At 44.7% G+C, this 17,941-nt stretch overlaps 1 long non-coding RNA gene across 6 annotated transcripts in view; it reads right to left on the minus strand.

Moving 5' to 3' along the window:
* Positions 1-12,007, minus strand: part of LOC126872335 (uncharacterized) — a 42,211-nt gene extending 30,204 nt beyond the window's left edge. For all 6 annotated transcript variants that reach the window (XR_007691946.1, XR_007691944.1, XR_007691945.1 and 3 more), the window contains exon 1: positions 11,254-12,007. This is a non-coding gene — a long non-coding RNA (uncharacterized LOC126872335). The remainder of the gene's footprint in view (positions 1-11,253) is intronic.
* Positions 12,008-17,941: the final 5,934 nt, after the last annotated feature.

Below are 17,941 nucleotides of genomic sequence, written 5' to 3' on the forward strand. Positions count from 1 at the left end.
GAGAAGGAAGAGAAGGAAAAGAAGAAGAATAGGAAGAAGAAGAAGAAGAAGCAGACGAAGAAGAAGAAGAAGAAGAAGACGACGACGGCGATGAAGAAGAAAAGAAGAAAGAGGAGGAGGAGAAGGTTGGAGAAAAAGTGTAGATAGAAAAAAAAAGAGGAGGTAGAAGAAGAAGAAGAAATGCCTAACGCCGATCGAAGAGACGGAGCCCCACCTCTTACGAGAGCGATGCCGTGCCGGGACAGGCCCGTCGAATGTTAAGGAGACGCGGGGAGCGAACATAACCTCACCTAACCTAACTTCACCTCCACTCTCGGAGGCCGCCGTGCGGCCGGCGATCCCGCGTATGATTTCCAGTCGAGCTCTCATTGGTCGACTGGTCTGTGCGCGGTTACCGCCTTCGCCATTAAACAAAACCTTGCGAGAAGAGAGCGAAATTAAAAAACGAAGGGTCCCAGGCCCTCCTCGATACGTTCTCGACCTTGCCCCGACACTGTTTCGGTACCTCTAAGCCAATTGCGATTGCCTCGCGACGTGTCGATTCACTTACGCACCCCGTCAATTCAACTCGATTATTCTCGTCTCCTCTTTGTCTTCTCCTAGGCTTCAACCGAGGCGCAAAGTGATTCTATAAGGATTCCTACCGTAGAAAGCAAAAATAAAATTTGATCTCATATTGCACTCGAAGGGGCTGTAGAATTATTCGATGGTAAGTATATTTAAATATAAATAATGTCATTGTTTTAATAGGTTTGGAGCAGAAAGAATTTTAAGGAAGAACTTGTTAGGCGTGGATACTAGTTCTTCTGTATACCTACGCTAAGTGATACTACAGAAATAGATGAAACTTAAATTTCCTAACTCGTAATTAAAATACAGTGAACTTAGAGAAAGTTAATGATAGGAAGTATGTACGCAATACTAAGTTCATGAATCGCTGCCTGTTAGTCGAACGAGTCCAAAACCTGGAATGTTATACGTTCTAAGATTTCTAAAGATCTACGAATCATCCCTCTGATACACAAATCTCGTTACCCTCGAGCTTGATTACGAGACTTAACGAGAACGTCACGACGCTCTCTTCCTATCCCAAGACAGCTGGTCGGCTGGAAAGGTTTCGTTGGTCAATTTTCTGGCCGACAGATTCGCGAATCCGCGTCGCGAATATGCTCCCTCGATCTAAGCCCTCTGCTTCACCCTCCGTCCCTCTCTCGTCTCTTTCTCGCCACAGTTCAGACTCTCTCTCTTACTTTCTCCTGTTGCCCCGTAATTGATATTATTATGGGCCGGTGAGGCCCTCCCATTACGTTATAAATGTTACACGGGTCGATTACCGCTCTTTGTTCCGGACATGCTTACAATGTCCGCGAACAATGCTGGACCCTCTTCCTCCCCCGCCACAATCTTTTTCTCCTCCAGCAACTCTTTCCACGGGCGGCATCGCACATGAACGTAGAGGACAGCGACGTCAACGACGACGAGGAGTTAACCCTCGATTTAACCGACGCGAAGATACGCAGATAAGAAAGGATTGGAGCGGATTGCTCGTTGGCCCACGAGTGGTGAATGGTATACGTTCGACCACCCTGACACGATGTTGCAAATAAACAAATTTCTGCGCGATACGTTAGTTACTCTAAATTATGGAAGAAATAAAGAAAGTTTCAGATAGAATATTTTCTCATACTTTTCGAAGGAATTCGTATATCTCAGATGGGACCGAGGATGGTTGCACGTGGCTTGCTCCCCCGGCCGCCATCTTAAGATGGATCCAAGGCAGGACCTGCTGCTCTTCTACTTTTTTTCATGCTCCGTTCGTCGTCCTAATCATTGTTATTACGAGCGGTCGCCCGTTCGCACACGTGCTTTTTTTCTTCTTCCTTCATCCCCCTTGCATCCCTCGGTGCTCCTTTTCTCCCCCCGTGGCCCCCTTATCCATGCGATAGATTTCGGTCAGGCCAATTACATTTTTTCCTTGGCCGTGGAAGGAATAAAACTATGATACGGATCGGTATCGCGCCCGTTCCCCACCTGCCTCGTATCGGCGTAACCTCAAAAGAATCTGCCCGTTTGCAGTAAAAAAATGAACAAGTCGTAGGCGCGACAGACACGCTTGATTCTAATAATCATACGGCCGGTTCATTATCTCATGACCCGGGCTGGGCGTAGCAACTTTTAATGTGTACGCGGGCGCGTTAAGTTTGATGGCCGCCCGTAAAATCGTCGCGGAAGATACCGATGGCGCGGCAAGCAATTTACGCTCATATCGAATCGGGAACATAATCTCGTAGAAAGGAAAAGGAGTGGCGAAAGTGTAACAATTTCAGAGAAGGTTTAAAATTATTTCAACAATTGGCCAGTTGAAGAAAGCCATAGGTGCTATCAGCTTTGTGTGCTCGCCTTTCTAGATTTATTTTCCAGCTAGATTGGTATAGTTGAAAGTAACCTATCTTTAGCGTAATTTTTATAGTCATTCGAATGTCTTTTTGAAGGGATTTTAGAATGGCTCGGAGGTTGCGATTGGGACGAAACTGTAACACTCGATATCTATGTGTCGTATAAAATATTGGGATCTTTAACCATCTTTAACAGTAGAACTACCAAAGTTACAATTTTTACACTTACAATTTTACGATCAGTTACAAACAAAAAATTACAATTGGAACAGTAGAACGTAATCTATCGAGGTGGTAGATTTCAAATTTCTTGCGTTTCTACGTGCAGACCATTTCAGTAAGATTAACGAGATGGTAAAATTATTGAGATGGAAACTTGGCTCACATCATTTTAATTCTAACTTCTATCAGCGTATGGTATATTTAGATATATACTCTGTTATAAACTATTTTAAGATTAACTTTTTCTGATAAAAAGGGAAGAGTCACAGCTCTCCCCCTGTAAATTTGATTTCTCTTGTCCGTCCCTATCACATCCCTAAAGCTTCATATCGAAGAAAACATTATACAAGAACGATATACTGGCATCGTATAAGAGCAAAATTTGCAAAACGCCGCGACAGATGATCGGTACGATGGAGCTTTCTCTCGACACGCTTGAAATTGACCGCGCAATCCGCCGATTCCGGACGTTTCTGTGTGAAACGAGGGGAGGGCGTGCCGACTTTCTTGCAAAACGCAATTCCGCCGGCAAGAAAGTGGAGCGCGCTCGTTGTAATGTATTCACGCGATTTTCTGCTCGTCGTTCTGTTTCCTTCACCCTCCTTCCTTGCATCTCTCACTGTCTGTTGCTCTCCTTACCGCGTGGAGGATCGTTAAAAATGTCCGAAAGCGCGCGTTTCGGCTTTCCGCGAAGTGTATTTCGCGATAGAAACGACGTACACGACCGACACTCGCCGCGTAAAAACCGCGATACGAACCGAGAGGAAGAGAGAAAGAGAACGGGAAACAAAAAGAGAGAAAGAGGGTAGAAGAGGAGGAGATGAGGGGGGAAAAGGCGGACGAGCGGTGCAGTTATGTCACTATTAAAAACGCATTAATCCTGAATTCGCCTTGGATCGGGCCGGTCGCTTCGTGCGGACCCGTACGATTTAAGCGCTCGGTTTCCCGGCGCGCGATTTCACACGTTGCACGCGCATTATTGCTTCTCCTGGTTTTTACCACCCCTCCGTTTCAGGGGAATGGATTACTATCTTCCCGTGAAAATCATCGAGGTGAATTTTCAATACAATTTTCTTTTTTTTCTTTTTTTAGCACGATATATCCGCGATAAAAACAAGGAAATAAAAATTGTTAGATTTTTTTCAAGGGTGAAACGAGGAATTAGTGAGATTTTCAATTCGAAAATAGGAGAAATCGAGGAATCGATGTTCCACCCTTTTCCGTAGGAACTCGCCCGAATGGATGCAATATCACGAAAGCGCTAAGAGAACAACGACCAACGACGAACATCATGTTGCTGTACTCGAAAGCTCGGCGATGCAACGAAGCGGGGAAGCTGGAAGCTTCTAAAGTACTCGCCGCCGCTGCTAATGGCACTTCTCCGACCAACGAGGGGGAGATTTTAAGCTCGTTTCGCGGAAAAACTGTTGATTTTCCTTGAACGAGAAATTACTTTCTCGCGTTCGCTACCCTTCCAGCTCCTCTCCATTCGTATTGTCGAAGAATCGATATTTAACAAGAAGCTTGATACGAAGTATAAAACGAAGAGACACGTAGCCTGTGTATAAGAACGTCCGCGTTTCTCTTCTATGCCGATCTACTGGAAATGAAAAATTTAAACACACCGACATCGTGTTTCACATACTCGAAGAAAGATTCTTTTCCTTCTCCTCGATACACGCTTCGCTCGCCACGCCTATTAATGCCCTGAAAAGGTGTAATCGGATCGAAGACCGTCGAACGATCCGCTTTCTAGTCGGTTGTTTTTTTCAACCAATTAGAAAACCGAACGTAACGATGTCTCGTCTAATATCAGAGGGTTCGAGACGCTTCCCTGAAACGCCGTTTAATATCCATAGCGAGAAGAAGAGCAAAAGAACGTGTCCACCGTGTGCGTTGCCATAGATCGTGGTTGCCCTCGCGTAATGATGCTGCCTGTGAAAAGTATATCGGGATTCCCGAAACGAGAAAATAGTAAAAAACGAAAGGGAAAGACGAAAACGTAAGAGGATACGGATAAGCGAAGAAACGGGAGACCAGCAGAGGAGTCATCCGCCTTCCTAATTCGATCGAAGCCTCATTATGATCTTAGAGCTCGTCCCAGGGAACCTAGCATTAGTATAAACACGGATCGAGAGTACCATTATACGGCCCTGGTGGTGGCCCATTTTGAATACGAAAGGAGCAAAGATATTATGTTAATCGAGCCGACGATATTACAATATAGTATCGCCACGCTGTTCCCGGAGGCCGATCCCGTCCAGACTTTTCGCCTACTCGTCCCATATTCGCGACCACGTATGCATATATGTATGCTGTTCGTCGCTGATGCATTATAAGTTGACGAAAAATAATTAATGAACACAAAGGGGATGAAATAACACGGTGGTGAATGCCGGCCGAGAGCTCACAGTGAGACGTGGCAGCGCTAGACGGTGCTCTTGATAGGGAAGCAAGGAGTCGCTCGTGAAAGCTCATGAATATTTATCTGGGTCAGACTTGACCAACTTGCCGATTAAAGCGACGTTTTGTCGCTTCGTTAGATTCCCGACAAAGGATTGGAATAACGGTCGCCGTGAACCGCGCCCTTTTTAACTTCCTCCATTAATTAGACGTCGTTAAAGAACGAGCTGACTACTTGTCTTTTCTCGCGAGTTTCTTCTCCCAATCGGAACATTAGGACGTCGATCGATTGTCAATGATGGCCGATCAAAAGGTCTGATATTCGAAGTTCAATGCTGAAGTTGATATTTTTCAAAATATCGCGTGTTATTTCGTAAGATAGGCGATGAATCGTGACGATTGTCGCTTCCTTTAAACAGATTCTCTATTTGCCTTACGATCCCCGAAAGTCAGCGTCGCGAACTCGGTATCCTCTCATGAAAATTGCGTAGTGGCTGTCTTCGAGTTCGAGCGGATTACAGGGGTGGTAGAGTTGAATGAAGGGTGTAGGTGGGCTCGGCTACTGAGGGATCGTTGTTGCCATGGCGACACCAACCCCGTCCTCCGACAGTTCACCATTTCCCCCGTGCGCTACAGCGATCCCTCCGACCTCCGGGGAAGGCGCGATCCATATCTGCTAACGCGAAGTCACGTTTCAATGGCCATTTTGTGCTGTGACAAGAAAGAACGGGTCCTCGGCTTCTCGCGAAAACTTCGCCTTCGTCTGATTTCACTTCCTTTCAGGGAAAAACTCTGGTCAACCTCTGGACTATTTATGAGTTTGGTTAAATAAGAATAGAGGATATATCATCCATTGATGGTTACGCTTTAATTAAAGGTATTTACTAAACAGAGAGAAAATTCGACGTAATGACACGTATTATAATGACACGTATTTAAGCCACGTTGTCATTATGTCAAACGTGGATTCATGTGGGAATTACATCGTTGAAGATGTAAATAGCGAAGCGACAAGGAAACACCACGTCGCATGGAAGATATAGTTCCATAGCGTATAATGAACATGTCGAAGACCGGATAATAATTCGTGACAAGGACGTCTGGGAACGAATTTTCGAAACAAAGAACGACCAAGTGATGATTAGAAACAATATTGTATGCAATCCACGGTGCAATTAGCCGCGTTTACGTAATCTTGACGAACCGTATCCGCTGTCATTCGAGCGTTTATTTAGAAGAATGTTCCAAGTAATGTTCTAAGAAACTTACCAAAAAAAAAAAAAAGGAAATCATTTTTCAGCAGAAAGAAATATACTTAATTCGGTAACTACGATTCGACGAAGAAAATTTTTGGATATTATTAAATAAACAAACAGAAAAGCAAATTCGATGACGAAGATTCTTTCCAAGTTCTTCCATTCTTTCCAAGGCATTAGTCGCAAGGTCTCTATGTTACGCGAAGTGCTTTCGACACATTCCTAGAGCACTCAAACTCACTCCACACGTAACCAGCCGCCCTTTCAACGACGCATAGGGGTGTACTGTCGCGACACTTGTGCATTGGTCGTCGAGGACCGATTTAAGAGTCACGGCCCTCGAGTCGATTATGACGTTAAGAGGAAACAACGGTCTGGATCGGTAATTAAACAACGAGGGAATGGGCAAAGCAGAACAATCGCGACTGCGCTGGCGAAAGCGGAAAGCAGAGTATGAAACGTACGGATCACGTGTCACGATGACGACACGGGAGTAAAAACATCGTTCAACACTTTGCATACGTGTCTACCTTGCCGTAATTGAACGATTTGCATACGCACGTATCCGATCTCGTCCCGCAAATTGAATACGAGAAACTTATTTAATTTCCGCTGGCAGGCAGTTACGTACATCGTGAATTAATTAATACTTACGAGAAGCAAATCACGGTAAAAAAGACAAGTATCGAACGAGACAAAAAAATGAGACAAAATAAAGAAGAAAAAGACACGTCCTTGGCAATCCGTATGACGCCGCGTGGAAGTCACGCGCATGAAACGATCTGCATTCTAATATCGATATTATTGTAATGTGCTCGACCAACGGGTTCTCTGGCGCGACCACTACCATCAACCACCCCCGGGCCACGGTTAACAAGAATTCAAAATGGAGGTGAGGCGGCCCGCGTGCACATCCCCTCGGAATCGAATTTCAACACCGTCTACCTATCTTTCACCGATTCTCTGGTAATTATTTTTTCGCTAAATCTGGGGATCTCGATCAGGTGATTCGGCTTCCCCCGTTCGACGATCGACGATTCGTCGAGGGTGCGAGGAGAAAGGGCGTATATATACATGTGTATCCTTTTCGAGACTCGAGGCTGAGCTGCGTGGCGGAGACCCATTTGCGATGCAGGTAACTCCACACCCCCCTCGAGGTATCTTCCAGCTTCGGTCGGCCGCTTCCTGTACGTGTGAACGTATACGAAGGTTGGTGCGACCGTATACGTGGCTACACGCGTATAACAGTGCGCCTGTGGTTCGACGATGCACATGCAGACACCGGCAAAACCTATCTGCCATGCACGATCGCTCGGTTGCATATAAGCCGAGACGCGCAGCACGTCATTACGCGGGCAGAAAGCAAAAAGACGATAGCCTCGCGGCCGGCCAATCGCCGTTCGCGTGCTAATGAATCTGAACCGACCCGACCAATGGCGGAACCCCATATACGCCGCTGGTGAACCCGGTATAACCCTCGTGGCAATGCCGCGGTACCAGAAACCCGGGGTGTGGTGTGTGCGCGCGGCCGTTCGATCAGAAATCCTCCTCTTTTTCTGCGATCGGAGAATTGCGAACGACAGGCCACGCGGCGCACGATTTTTTCGAAATTTCCAATGGTTATTACGCAACGCCCTAACTCCCCCTTCCCCTCCCTTTAGTTTAATTTATCGACTCGAACATATTTCCGAACAAGATTCCATGGAAAGATTAACCCCTGCGAGCCGGTGGATCGTTTACTCGTGTTTTAAGTATCGCGATATAAACCAGCCACTATGCTCTATACCTAAGATATACATATATATATCTGTCGGAGTCAGGTTGGCATTTTGGGGCGTTCGATGAACCTTTACTTACTTTACCGTCGCGAATGTAGCTAATATTTATCAGCACGAATGTGGACACTACAAGAGGCTATGAGTAATGGCAATAGGATGGTCGAGATGATGGTGACAAGGAATTCAGGTTCGATAACGAATCCACGGTCCACGGGAGGACAAGTATCAACGTACTACTCGATTCGGGTAACTTCTCGATAACTCAATCAGCAATTCGTCCAACGACTAACTAACAAACTAACTCTCCCGTAATCCAAACGAAACTGCCCTTATATACTCCTGTCCCCACTTCTCGGGTCAATCTTTGTTTTTAAGGAGAGCCATATAATCATTTCACACCTCTGTCAGGTACACGTCCCTCCCGTGACCGTGGCTATGTCTAGTGACCTGCTATGTCACTTTGAGCCCGAACCCATCGTCATAAAGTCAGAATGGAACATTAAGACTATTTCTTATTTTTATTACTTAAGTGCAGCTATAGTAAAAGTCTGGACTAGGGTACTGGGGTTTTTCCCAACATTCCGGACGGGAAATCCCGCTGTCCTTCCATCTCCGACATATCTATATATATACACATTCTATTTCGAAACCTACAACAATATCACCAGCAATGTTAATCAATGTATGAGAAAGTCTCTTCCCTTACGATTAACTTCTCCACCCTATACTTCGATTTCTAATAACCGTTTTAACTTGTTCATCAGGCGAGTTTAAATTTTAAATGACAGCAATTGGCGAACAATTCGTACAACTCATAAATAAACAGATCCTCACCCCCAGAAACCGGAACGCATGCGAGTCGCGCATGCACCGCGTGGGTAGCCAGACACAAAGGTTCAAGCATACTACGGTGAGTGCATGAAGATAGAGGAAAAGGGTAAGGTTCCTGGAGAAACGAGGTATAGCACGGCAAGGAACACGCTCATTGTTTCCCTCCTTCTCGAGACTCTCCTCGCTAGCTGGCTGGCTGTCTGGCTGGCGACACGTAAAGTGCGTGCACGCGTGCATGCGTGCCTGCATGCCGTGCAGCGGCTCGGTGCATGTGCACATAGCGCGTACAAACGCACGGTATAGTCGATGCAACGTGCACAGAACAGCTCGGTGCAGCGTGTACCGGAGTCAGAGAGCCGCTCAGGGCTATCATTATGGCGGCAGTAGACACTCCCTCCTTATCGCCGGTTTCCAACGCGAGTCTCGACCGAACGAACGCTCGCAGCTCCGTTCGCTCGCCATCATTATATTTTCCGCGGCGAGAAAGGACGCGCACACGAGCGAACGCGCCCAGAAATACGCACACACGCGACCAAACGTTGAATACCGTGCCTCTTTCCAGATGGAGAACGTATCAGAGTATGGGTGAATCCGGTCACCATCCAGTCGAATTTCTTCCTGCGTCTTTAAATATACCTCCAGCATCGATTCGATACTTTGTAACCGATACTTTGACGAGAGTCAGCCCCGGTGAAACTGGATTAAGCAGGCTGCGAGGAAAACTGGATTGGGCGGAGGGACGCGTATCTGGGCTTGCCTGAGAAAAATCGATCTGTTTTTTGCGTTCAGGGGATGATTAGTATTATGACAGGCTGCAGTCGGTACGATGATTTTACGTTCGGAAATCTTGCGCGGTCGATTGGCAATCCAGTCACCGCGAAGTTAGTGGCGTCTGCTTTATTATGCAAACTCTTGTAATCTGTTTAGAATTAAAAGTTTGTCCTATTCGATTATCGTGATGATTACAGTCTCGTCGAATACCAAAAACAATCAATGTTTTTCATACCTTTAGTAAAATTGGGAGGCCGGCTAAACCGAGATCGTAAAATTTATCTATTTTCTTCGTTTGTATTCGTTATAGCTCGTAGTCTTTTTAATATATTTCGTATACACTGCTGTTTGCATGTTATTTTATGTCTTCGTTATATTGCTAGACATTTTGTATCCTCGTCTTCAGGTCGGATATTATAATAATCGATAATAAATACAGATATTTTCAATAAAATTCAAGTTGAATAAATTGTCTGACCACGAAAGGACAATTTTGTAACCATTTGCTTACAAAAAATCTCTATGACATAGTGTAGTAATAAATTAATTGCCGAATGTACCGATTCTATGAACAAGCAAGTGCAACTTCCCATTTATAGCGTCGTCTTTAGGAAAGTAAAATTTTTCCCAACTCAATAGCCAAATACTGTACGTGCAATTAAGTACATTGTACCCGCGTTGCACTTTCTTCTCGCCAACCCCCCATTCATTCGCGAGAATCTTTATTTATGTTCGAGTACAATTATCGAGGATTCGTCGAAGAAGGGTGAAACAATCGCGAGAGATGTGTGCCGGCGTTCATTGAGAAGCTCCTCTCTTGAAACGGACGGCAATTTCAACTTTTTCCCCCGCGATGTATCCCTCAGTTTGCGAAGCGCAGCCGCGTTTTTACCAAGCGTTTCCTGCAATCTGTTCTTTCGATACCAGTTAAAGCTCTAACCGGTCTCGCGACCGCGGTTTTTGCCCCCAAAGAAATCAGGGTTTCGCAAGAATGATCCGGATAACTCGCGAAGTGATCGATTCCATAATTTCCTAGAACCACGAGGACTTCGATTCGATCTCTTATTACGAACGATTATCACCGGTCATTATGCTCCACGTTCGATACATAACGATATAGGACATGAACCATATTTCATCGTTGTTAACAAGCATTGATATTTTATCGACTTTGAAATTGATACCCGTCCGTTCTCTCCTATCTCGACGAATATTACGCGCATCCGTCGAATCAACGCGTTGCATTCTATCAATGACGCGTTATCACTTTACCGTTATGCCTGCTCGAGATTTCTTTCCACCTGCATCCGGACGAAGGAATTCACCGAGCATCAGAAATCGATCGGTTTTCAAACGACAATTAGCGATTAACCTCGTGGCTCCGTTGTACAGAGAAGTTTCAGCAAACTTGGCGAATCTCCAGTGACTGATGCTGCTAAGCGGAGATACGATATAATTGCCTTACTTATTTGTCACGATTAAATTACATGGTAGAGGCGAATCAATTGGAAAATATTATACGGTCAGACGTAAAAATGTTGAACGTTTGACAGATGTCTTATTAGAAATGAATACATATTTCTTATTGTCAGTTACCTTGAAAATGGTCGCACAAACAGTCACGTGGTCGAATGACCGCCATGTTCTTCCGTCATCTCGATGATTCTCATGTATAGACTTTTTGCATACATTTTACTATGTTTATCACAAGACTTTTCCATCATTCGCCGAGCCATACAAAAAATCTTCCAGTAATTACATCATCCTGACCCTGAGTATTCGATGACGCACTCATATCGCACTGAGACGTTTCCATCACGCGACCGTCGCATCGTCCGCGTCTTCCATTCGTCACTTTCTCGATCCAACATCGCAGTCCATTACTCCAATTCCATTTCTCAAATTAACACCTCGAAAAGCCACAAAAATTCCAATCCAATCTCGGTAAACCTTTCTCCATGATAGAAATCTTCTAGAAATCCACGTGTTCGAGGCTCGAAATCGTCGGCCATACTTCGAACGATCGCGTCCTCAACGTCTGTCCATCTTACACGATCGTTCAGCGAAAAGGATGGTATTTTTTCACCGTGGTAACGAATTCGTAAGGAATCGCGACGAAAAGGAAACACTCCGCCGCGTCGGGAGCATGTGACAAACCGCTCGCATCGAGGACCGAGGAGAGACTCTATAAGGTGGTTTCCATCCCCCAATAGCGGCTGGCGCGCTGGCGGACCCGACGCTGCAATCATTCCCCGTAATGATTGTCATTACCGGGAACGGGAGGGCGAGCGAGCGGGTGGACGAACGGGGCAGAGGGATTGGCCTGCATTGCGATTGCGTTTCTGTCTGGTCCCATTGGCCGACAAACTGCGACTACGGACGAGTCTCTGTTCCGGTAGACTGCGACCTCAGGCCGTTCGAGATGTAATTTTGCCTCCTGCTATTCCTTTTCGCCGCTAAAAACTGCTTTTCGGAATCGATCTTCGTGGTACCTGGGCCAATGTCGCGGATTCGTTTTCTTTAACATCCGCTGAAAGCGACGGCAAAGAGTTACTCGTGAACTTGGGAAGTTTCAGTAATTTTTCGTTACAATTTTGGTCGTTGGAATATGGAGATTTGATTTATAGTTGTCATATGTAATTGCAGTTTTTGATTGCTTTATAAGGCACAGAATTCTTTTGTCTAGTTCTGAACATCGATGCTATATACGTATCTATCGTTTCGTTGTACTAGTCTGTATTAACGTGTTCGCGATGTACTCATCCTACGGAAGATTTATTGTTTATCCTTTCAGGAATCAAATTAATCGGCACCTTTGACCAGTTTATTAATCTCATGACACGAGTACGCGATTAATATTCAACTGTCGAGAAACAAATGATTTACTTCATAGGTTCAGTTGTTATAAAAGGATGACATAATGAATAGTAAAGTATAACGTACAATTAAAAAATAGTGTTTGTAACGTTATATTTTCCTACTTTTCAATTTATGGAGTTAATCAATGTGGTGTGTGAACAGCTCAAATATCTAGCTTAGAATCTAAATGATACTGTTGAAGCAAGTATTGTGTGTTCTGAGATTGTACGTTTCGATGGATTGCGAAAAATAGTATAATATAATCTTGAAATAAAGACCTTCTTGATAAAAAAAAAATATGCATGTAAATAACAGTGAATGTGTTAAGTAGACATTATTAAACCAATTATATCCCTACTCAAATTGCACCATTGTCGATGTCAGAAACATAGGAATAAGCAATAGCCAGCCGTTCAAAGCGTATTTCAGAGTCTAGTGCCCTAATTAAGAAACAGTGTATTATCTCCTTTAAACCGCCAATTAATTTTATTTACAGATCGTTTCCCCTATTTCACTTTTTAATCTCAGTTTGTATTTCAACAAACTATTCCATAGATTTTAGTAGCAGATTCATGTAAGTACTACGAATAAATGTATGGAATTACATGCAGAGGGAGGATACTTTTATTGAGATCGTTACGTCGCGTCGCTTCGGATCGTAATAAAGCAATCGACAGAGGCAGTGTGTGTGGGTTCAAGAATTTAAAGTGTTAGTGAAAAGAATGGATTTTGAAGCGAGCAGCTTTGGGAGAGGACATCAAAGCATCAGATATCGTGGTGGGGCCTTTCATAGCTGCCATTATCGCGTTACTTCCGCGTGGCCGAACGTCATTTGCCTCACACCCCCGTGATGATTTGAGGGCAACCGAGCCACCGACCCAACCCCTCGTGGCTTGTTGGGGCCATTATGTTACTGCATCGCAGCGACTCTACATTCGCGTCGAATGCATCGATGCAGATTTCTCTGTCACCTCGTACAAACGTTAAAACAAACTAACAAATATTTATTAAAATTTTAACGACACCCACGTTCGTTACCAGTTGCCCATAAATTACCTTAATAAACTCCTGCACGCCATTAAATCGCAATCAAATTTTTCACGCGTTTCACGCACGTACAGAAAGAAAACTACGACTACATTCTGAAATAGAAGAAGCACGCAATCAAATATAAATCCTCGTATCCCGCATTAACGAATAAAACCCATAAATCTCCGTCTCCATCCTGAACGAAACCATTCCGTCTTTATTTGCGAGAAAAATCTAGAAGGAGAGAAAACATTTGAAAACGTCACCGACCTCAAAGAACGCTCCATCACCAAGTGCACCCTTGATGACAGCCTGCACCTGCACATCTACACAATTGCTAACGCTTCGCGCACCAGCTCGTTCATCGGAGGCCGGAAAATCGTTTCGCGATTCGCGGTCCCATGGAAATCCGCACGACGAAGAAAGCCACGAGACGGTCGAAGATCTCACGGTCGATTATCTTTACGGGCGACATTACCGGGACCATTAGAGGAGCGTCGCGTTAGTCGTCAGACTCCTCGCCCAGATGACAGTTTTGCTACGCCTCTGACGTCAACCGAGCTTCGAATTCCAGCGTGGGCGGGTACGGGCGAAATGGCTTCGTCTCCCTTCGTCTATAAGAGCGTCTCCTCGCCCCAATCCTGGTCCTCGTCCTCCGCCACCTCGACGGCCACCACCTCGCCTCCTGCATTAAGCACTTCGCAACGACAATTTGCGATACATTTGCAAGAGCGCACGCGACTTCATATTCCATCCAACTCCGCGGAAAATTTTCTGGAAAGGCAGACACAACCTCGACTGGTTGTCGTGGCTATGTATATGAAGAAGGAGAACATCACGGGGATGAAGAGAGAGAGAGAAAGAAAGAGAGAGAAGTGTCGAGGTCCACTATTGCTGAAAGTGTCTGATCGAACGATTCCACGGCTGGCTGAAGCAGTTACGTTTTTGCCAGGCAACGTTTTACAGCGTCATGGTTCTTTAATCAACGACGACGAACGATTGTATCGTTCGGGTGGAAAATGTGTTTAAAGATCAGAAAAGTCGGACGATGTTGCCGCGGCAACCAACGATTTAGAGAATCGTCAAAACTATTAATTTATAATAAAGTCATTTAAAGGCTGGTTATTAAGAAACTTTATCAGAAGAGTTGAATTACAGAACTCGTTCCCAGTGCATCGAACCATGAACCCACGAAAGCGGTAATTTAAACAACGAGTGCGTTCGTGGATCGTTAATTAGGATCGTAACTTTCGAAGTAATCTGGAATCGCATTTCACGGTGTACCGATGTGCCGCGCACGAAGTCGATTTATCAGCGAGGCCAACGGTTGTCATGGGGATGCGACCCGCCCCCTTAAACCAACTCGCAACCCCCATGCAAACTGCGCATGGAGTCTCGAAAATAGTCCTCTTTGACTAACGAAACAAACCAGAAACCACCAATCAAATACGTAAAATCTAAAAGATACAATCGTCATTTTCACGAAAGAGAAAATACAAAATCTGACAGGGAACTGGAAGAATGGAAGCTCTAAAAATTCCTCAACCACGTTTAGACGCTGCCAATGATTTCTCACGAAAGTTAACGATTATCTATCTGTAGGATCTCGCTCGCACGAGGATTTCCCAAGATAAGGATCTAAGCCAATCTATGTCTAAAAACGTAGCTTAACCAACGCTGAAAACGATCGACGGCAGAGGCTTTCCGTTCCTTTTAGCAGATTTTCCATCGTCCATTCGATAATCTCGTATATCAATATCTACCGTAACGGATCACGCGAGAATATAATTCTCAGTCGAGTATACGATGAATCGACAAACTAATTAAAAGACAGCCGAATTAAATCGTTCAGATTTAATAACTCGTTCATAAACGTTTCAGTCGAAAACGTTCTCTTTCGTTTAGCCTAATTGTTCCTAATCGAAGGACAATTGCAATCGTTTCCGAAACTAATTACTCGCTCTTCGCAGAGTTATTCTGGCCAATTTTGGTATGGAGGATTCGAGGATCGCCTACGCGAGGAAGTCGTTCTTCTATGCGCACCGCGCACCTTTCGACTTCTTTTTTCTCGTCGCGACGTGCACCAGCTCTCCCACGGGGCTCGACGCTGTGAAAGGTATCCACGGCACTCCTACTTAATTGTTGTTTATATCAAGCAATTTTTTCAAGCCTCGCCGGCTCGATGTGTACGCTCATATAAGAACAAAGCACGCGTCGTCTCTTTAGATCGCGTTTGTAAAAGCGACGCTTTCTGTCGCAGCACGACGATGAAGGTTCCCTCTTGTCGAGTAAGGTCGCATTTTTAACCTCTGAACCCGGTTGCTGACGGTCGCCGCCTCTTTTGCATCTCGACGTTTGCAAACGCCGTTCTCCGCCTTCTATAATTTCACAGAAGCGAATGAAGTGTTTTCCTTTCTCCGCGTCGAGATGCTCGCCCTTTGTCTGCCTCTTTGTTCGCTGGATTCGATATTAAATCTCCTCTTCCTCCTTCCCGGCTCCACTCGAATGTACGTGCTACCAATTATCTTTCCGAGAGTATAAAAGCAAACGTAAAGAATGTTGATTACCTTCTTTGTAACGTGCACGACAATTTATTTTCCTCTCTTTTTCGCTTGTTTGAAGAGGTATCAAGCGAAGCATTATGTAAGTACGTACTTACATTCATACAGAAATCGATAGATTTGTCAGGAATCTTTCTAGAATCACGACTGTTTTGTTTATGAACACAGCGTAAAACAGATTGGTTCTGGAATGATCGAAGCAGCAGATTGACTTCGGATTCGTTGAAACGGAAGCGTGTTCCTTCTTTCACTGCACTGCCACCGGACAGAGGTGAGAAGAGACCCCTGCTGCGTGTTGTCGGCTACCCGGCTACCTACCTACCATTTCACTGGTGAGGTCCGCCTAAGGCCTCGCATTTATCATCGTGGACCACCTCCGGTGACATTCGTCGCCATTCCAGATTAACATTAGATCTCTCGTACGAGTGAAAGAACGAACAGTCGTACGTCCGAGTTAAAACCAGTATTCCTTCGGTGCTCTCGATATTTTTAATATCGTACATAAAATCAACGATCGGGAGTGATCTTTTTTTAAACGACCTATTCTAATAGCGTTTAATAACATTGTTGCCTCGCCTAAAAACCGGTCGGCGACATCGAACAGGAACAGAGGCAGAGATTGATGCCCGACAACGTTGTTAATTCTTCGTTTTTCGCCGGTGGTATCGTGTACCGTGCCGTGTACTTACATATACGCGTAATTTCTAATATGCATAAATAAGATTGATGGGCTCCACGTGCACACCGGAATTTCGATGGGACTTCCGCGCGTTGCAGAGCCATGTTCCCCCTGAAGGGGAAAACGTGAAGCCGAGGATCCTACCTATCGTGGTGCCGCAAGGCTGGAAATTAATCCTTCCAGAATTTTTCATTGTCGACACCGACCGTCTCTCATTCAGGTAACCCAATAATTACGAGGCGCTCGATCGGTTCGACCCAGCCAGTCAAACGACAGACTTTACGTTCTCCTATCCTTTGTTCCTTTTTCCGATCCTCCATCGTGTCGCGGATTCGCGTTACGATACTCCAGGTAAAGGAGAAACTGCCGGGTCGAATCCGAGCGAAGCGTAATTCGCCCGTCGCGTCGTCCAGTTTTTCCAAGGCTTCTCTGGCTACCGTGTTCATGGAAAAAATATTATTGTTGTAATTAAACGTCATTAATGCTCCTTTATTAGGAGTTCTTGGGCGGAACGACATTTTATTATCCTGTACGTGGAACGCTACATCCTGGATTGTTGTCTAGTTACAGTCTGTTGTATTTTTAGTTGTAGAATCTTTTTCTTGTTCTAATAGTGTCATTTCTTCCGATACTCTGGGGCTTTTCTATTAGTGTTGAAGGTTGTCGCTGTTCTTTTTGTCGTTAAATTCCACTTCTAGTGTTCCTATGCTGCTCCTTTCTATTAGTGTGATTCTTTGCTTCCTTGTTTAACGCATTTGGATTGCTTTTTATCACTGCATTCTCTTTTCCGATATCTTTGCATTCTTTCTTCTTGTAGTCTATCCTCGCACACTGTTACTTTTCTGAGAAATTTAGTTTTTCTCTCGTTGCTAGAATTTTTCCTAGAATCCTTCTAGCGACAGGATCTTTCGAACGTACAAGTTCTCCTACATCTCAATTTACGTGTACGTCGAGAAGGCGCTGCCTATCGGAGAAGATTGAATGCTACATATAGTTTCGAATGCGACTTCATCAATCAGGTCTCTAATTGTAATGAATCGCAAATGGTATATCGTAAAACATACATACGTTACTAAGTGAAAGATAAATCGTTTCATAGAAATTTCATGGCGGATATAGATAGTTCTCTATGCAAATTCCTACATGCTGTCACACC

This window comes from Bombus huntii, chromosome 13, assembly GCF_024542735.1.
Source record: "Bombus huntii isolate Logan2020A chromosome 13, iyBomHunt1.1, whole genome shotgun sequence".
NCBI lineage: Eukaryota > Metazoa > Arthropoda > Insecta > Hymenoptera > Apidae > Bombus > Bombus huntii.